This window comes from Diadema antillarum, unplaced genomic scaffold (assembly GCF_040938485.1).
Source record: "Diadema antillarum isolate AM-2024a unplaced genomic scaffold, OU_Dant_1.0 seq00000205_RagTag, whole genome shotgun sequence".
Taxonomy (NCBI): domain Eukaryota; kingdom Metazoa; phylum Echinodermata; class Echinoidea; order Diadematoida; family Diadematidae; genus Diadema; species Diadema antillarum.
This window is the reverse complement of record NW_027271264.1, coordinates 959,027-965,119: the sequence shown is the minus strand read 5'-3', so window position 1 is coordinate 965,119 and position 6,093 is coordinate 959,027.

Below are 6,093 nucleotides of genomic sequence, written 5' to 3'. Positions count from 1 at the left end.
CGAAATTGGAGAGCTTTGGAGCAAATTTGACATAGAAATTTAAAGTTATAGAAATGTACAAGTTTTAATGTTTTGATGCATGAACCTTCATCACATTGCTTTGTTTTGACATGAATAAGACAAAAAACCTTTATCCATGTAAAATTTTATTATGTTGAATAACCTAGCAATGATTACCCCTAATTATTAGGGGAGAAAGCACAGAAGATTTTTCATTATCAATAACAAAAAAAGAATGTTTTTCAAATGATATATTTGTGTTTAAACCAAGTTAACAGTTTCAAGTTAATGCTATGACTTTGGCTAATTTGGTGCTTCCAAATGTTATCACAATTATTTGATAAAAATGTATGAAACATTGAAAATTTCAGAATTTCCTGTTTACTGAGGTCAACTTCCATATGTTATGGAATTGCATTTTAAGGCTAATTAAAAGCCATAAACAAAGGTCTCAGAAGGGCTCGAAATTCATCTTCCACATATGGGAATATCCTTGCTGTACATCAAAAGAGTCTACCAAGAAACTTGTCTGGCTGGCGCGATTTGCCAGGATGCTGATTTGTTTAGGAGTTTTTTTAGATCAAATGTGTCAAATTGATTCAATCATATGCATACAGCTTTTATTCCTGGGCCCCGTTTCATAAACCTTGTTATCAGTGACAAGTTGTTATAGTCGTTACAAGGTACTAAAATCCTTGCATCTGATTGGCTGAGAGCAAATTTGTCATAGAAATGTGGCAGTTGTCACTGATAACAATTTTTTTTGGGGTGCCCTCCCAATTCAGAAGTGCGTCTACAAAGTACAACATTATGTGATGATCTATCTTGCCTGGCAATCATAATTTCCTACAAGCTACATGCGATTCACTCTAGTGCAAAAGACTGATTGATACTGTAAATTCAGACATTTTCTTGGTACGTCAAATTTCTTGTATTTTGCTCTACTTTTGACTAGCAGAGATTCTGATAAGAAATATGTTCATAATTTTCTCTGCACAGTTTTGAATGGATTGACAATCGTACAGTGCAAATTCAAGAACGTGTTAATGTTTTTGAGTAGCTCAGCACAAAAAGTTAATCATGCAAAAATATCAACGTTAACAGTACTGCTGTAGCCAAATACGTCAGTGATCGATAATCAACTGTTCAAAATATTACGTAGCAATCATGATTGCTTATGTAGTACTTCTGATGAACTTTTTATGGAGGCTAGAATAGGGCAGTTTTGTCATTACCCAACTGAAATCTTGTTATCATAATGTCATTTCACACATTTCTTATACATATGACTGAATGGATTGTGTACATTTTGGAACAAAAGTCTTCAGTTCTGCATGTAAATGAGAACTACAAGCCTGTATGTTTTCCCTTGAAGTTGTGATGAAGAAATGCCTTTCAGGAAAGGATTACTTTCTGAAATTTGCATTAAATCATTCACTATGCAGTATAAGAATTAATTTGCAAATAGAATTCTAATTGAGGGACCAGCGTGAATGTTGGGGAAGCAAAACTAAATGACCACGCAATATGCTGAAATATAAAGATTCATGTATATTGCTTCTATTCTACCACATACTGTAAAAGCTGCTATTAGAAATAATCAAAATGAAATTATGTATTTACCTTCAGATGTTTTGTGAAATGTCATGATTATAATGTCTTTATCTGTGTTTATACAATGCACTCCCATTAAAACAAACACGGTTATAATGAAATTTCGGTATAACAAAAGAAAACTGCCAGTCCCGAGGACTTTGTTATAACGGGAGTCCACTGTTGTGCATTTGTGTTATGATATTATGCCTAAGAAAACTGCAATATACATAAAAAACTCTGCCATGCTCTGAGGTTTCTCTGTTTATTTCTTTCATTCATTTTAATCTCTACTGTAAGTCATAAAGGGTGCATTTATGTTTTGATATTATGCCTAAGAAAACTGCAATATACATAAAAAAACTCTGCCATGCTCTGAGGTTTCTCTGTTTATTTCTGTCATTCATTTTAATCTCTACTGTAAGTCATAAAGGGCAAGTACACATTCAGAAATGTGAAAGTGTAGCCTATGTGACAATTTAAGCAAGTTAATGTACTTCACAACAGCAACAACAGCAACAATCTGCTGCATAAACTGAAATTGAATTGTGTGGACACTACTCTGAAATATGAACATTCATGTAAATTGCTGCTAGTTTGCCAATGCAGTCGCTTATCATCATTCCTATTGGCAAAGTTCATGGTATGTACATGAACCAGTCATCATGTATGTGACTTGAATCAATTTGAAATGATGCAGTTCAATTTTGAATGATTTATGCAATTAGCTGAGCAGTCGAGAACCATGTTTGGATGGTGTTGATAGCCTTTAAGATGCATCATTAATACAATTATATATTCTACTTATAGAAATATTTCCATATATGGAGCAGTGTAGCTCATCTTGCACTGAAATAAATTATGTGGATGGCATATCAAAGATTTAAAAAATGATCAAGAAATATATCTGTAGGGACTCTCAAATTAACAATTCCATTCCATGCAGTAGAGATATATCAATGTACTGTTGTAAAATGTCTGCAAACAAGTATTGGTATGTAAGCCATGTTCTACACTGTAATGAATTAATTTGTAGACTTTCAGGAATCATAAAGATGAATGTGACAAAGCTGACTATATATGTAACACATGAAAAACTGAAATATTGCCTGTAGAAGCTGAAGTTTAGACATGTGTAAGACAGCATATATCAGAATTTATGTTAATAGGTTAAGCATTCAAAAAATACATGTGTAGTGAATTCTTATTGTTTATTAACCTGTTAAGACAAACTTGTGTCCATTTTGTTACTACAAAGTTATTTGTTTGATATAACCAAATTTTGATCAGCAAAGCGATAGTGTTGGTCCATAGGAGTTTGTTATGTCTTCTGCATGCATTGGTTGAAGATGAAAATGAACTTATGTATTTTTAGCATGTTTTATGAAGCCAGAATTATGAATTCTTTCCTTCTACTGCAATAATACCCTCCTATATATGGCATCAGAATTTCTTTCACAGCTTTTTACATTAAGATTTAGTATCAGAAATATAAAAAGCCAAAGAGTAAGTAATACCGCTCAAATGTGATGAATGGCAAAGAAAAAACAATTGTATTTGAAGATCATGCAGTTGATCACACTTTGCAAACTGTACTTAAGGCTGCATTTTTTATCACTAAATTATTGATGGGCCCACTACTTACATGGAAAAAAAAGCATATATCATGTAGACTGCTTACGCAGTTATGTATATATTTCACAAGCATATTTCTGGAGATGGGACTTGTAAGACAATTGTGCATGTGAGTGAATTCGCCATCAAGAACCGTAGTGACAGACTTAGAAATACCGGATGTTGATAATTGCCAGTCTTGGAGATATGTGCATTGGTTTTCTAGAATGCAATATTTTTATGATGCTATTTATAGTGCAGCCAGCATTCTCAAGAAAGTATAGATATATAGTAGAGTAAATATATTCCAGCCTTTGTTGCTGCTTTTTTCTTCTATGCTGCCTAAGTGTTCAATGAATAATGCAATATAAGAACAATGTATGAGTGTTTAATAATGCAAACTTGCCTCATCAAAAAATCATGATGCTGTGAATTGACCTTGTGAATGTTTTTTTTCTTTCTTTCTTAGCCCCTAAATGAACAAAAATGTTTACCTGAAATGTTTGAAATAAATGCTGATGTTTATTAATTGACCAAAGATTGTGCAATTTTGCATTGGTGATTAGTTGGCATCTCATTGAGTTTAGATTCTTGCAAAGTTTCACAAAGCCCCAACTGGACTTAAGCGTAGTGTTGAATTTTTGCATACATTTACTTATGTTGGAAATTATTTATATTTTTATTCCAGTTATTTAGTCTGCCTCATTCATATACGTGTATGTTTATGTAGGACTGAGTTAATGTTTGTACACAATTTTATACTGCTTTGGATGTTGTAATAATAAGATATGAAATAAATACACAGCCAAGCTGAAGGCCTACTTGTACAGCTCCCTTAGTTTCCAAAAACTGCATTTTATTGAAGCGTGTTGTTAGCCTTTGCTCGGTATTTTGCTTGCAATATATCAAACTTTTAAGAGTATGCAACACTGAAAACCTTAGAGTCTGGAGAATTAAAAAAAATACCACAATTAGGAAGTCAATGTGATCAATGTGATCTACCAATGAGAGTAAAACATGCACACACACATACACACACACGTATGATTCAACAGTGACAATAATTACAGGTCTGTGTGCAGTCTAAAAGTAAAGTACACATCTCCAAATGTCGTTATCTTGTATCATGTACCAAAACTTTACACAAAACAAGATACATTGTACCTGCATGGAATATGTATTTACTTTATATAGTGAGTGTAACGAAGTGAGTAGATTAGGTAATCATGATCTATCATCTGTAACAGCCTTGAGTCAGTGAATGCTATAGAAATTATATTTGATATGCAATCATTTAATTTTCATCCATTGAAGATGCTCTAAATTCATTAATTCAAACTTTTTTAATGTTAATATTTAGCACATACACGCATCTTTGGGCATTCAAGAAAATTGAACATTCAAGGTCCCTGCTTGTTATATATATATATATATATATATATATATATATATATATATATATATATATATATATATATATATATATATATATATATATATATGTATATATATATTATACATATAGTGTGTGTATGTGTGTGTGCGAGTGTGTGTGTGTGTGTGTGTGTGTGTGTGTGTGTGTGTGTGTGTGTGTTTTGCGTCCTGACAGAGGGGAAATGAAGTCTTTAGCAAAATTTCTCCACGCGCAGGAGGACAAATTCTTGTGTAAACTTTTTTTTTCAACTGTAATATCGTCCCGAAAAGATTTACTGGTATGCCTACGTCGTTCTTACTGTCTTATTCTCTTCCCACATGCCGTAATTGATGGTGGTTATTGTAAACTTTTCGAGGTAAGACTTACGCTATCGATTATGTTTCGCTCTGTAGAACAGCGATTATGTCATTGGCATAGGCCGGAGGTAGTCGGCCATGACCTTCTTCCACCGCGGTAGCACACCACCTCGTTAGTAACTTTAATAGGGATGCCCCTTTCCACTTCCCTTCCCTGTCAGTGCCTTTCTTCACATTGTTTTGAAGAAACTGAGAGTCATTCTGATCTATCTTCGGTAGATCCCGATGCCTGATCGGAGGATATCTTTTGAAAGTTTAAATAATTATGGTGGTTATACAAATTGCAAACTTGTTACGCGACCACCAACGTGCGGCGCTCCGTCAATAACTTTTCAAATAATCAATAGCGAAACCAGAAGCGCACGCAGTATACTCTTTGAGCGAAGCCCACCATCTGGTAACAAGTCGTCGGTGAAGAGGATAAAAAGCGATCGTACACCAGGCAGTGGTGGTGCCCCATCTTCCACATTGCATGCAGTCCCTGCGGCAGCGCGCGTTTGTTTGCTTTCAGAGACGCCGTCACGGCGTCAGTCACCTTGACTCTCCGTTGCATCAGGACTCTCTAATCTACTTGGTAAGTTTAATTACATTCAATTCAGTTCAGTTAATTTTATTCATTTCATTTCAGTCCCAAAACATTCACATAAAAAAACAAACCAGTCGTGGGAACATGCACATAGAATTATTTTGTATATAATTACGATATTGAAGCAGGTTTATGTATACACAGGACGTTGTGTAACCTTAAAAAAGCAGAGGTTGTTAAACAACAGTAGCGGATCCAGGCGGGCGCAATGGGCGCGCACGGCATCCTTTAATATTTGTTTTAAAAAAAAGAAAAAAAAGTGGGGCGCCGGGAGGGGCGTGTGCACCCCCCCCCCTCTTTGATTTTGTATAAAGGCACCCCCTCCCCCTCTACGGAATTCCTGGCATGGATCCGCCCCAGAACAAGGTCCCAAAAATTACAGAATGCTGTATGCAGAAGAGTGAAAATACAGTAGGAGTCCTACGGGGTATATCATGTTGTCTTCAATTGGGCTGAACTCTGTGCAATTTGACTTACACAGCAAAGTAGAAGAAGAAAATTGAGAAAAT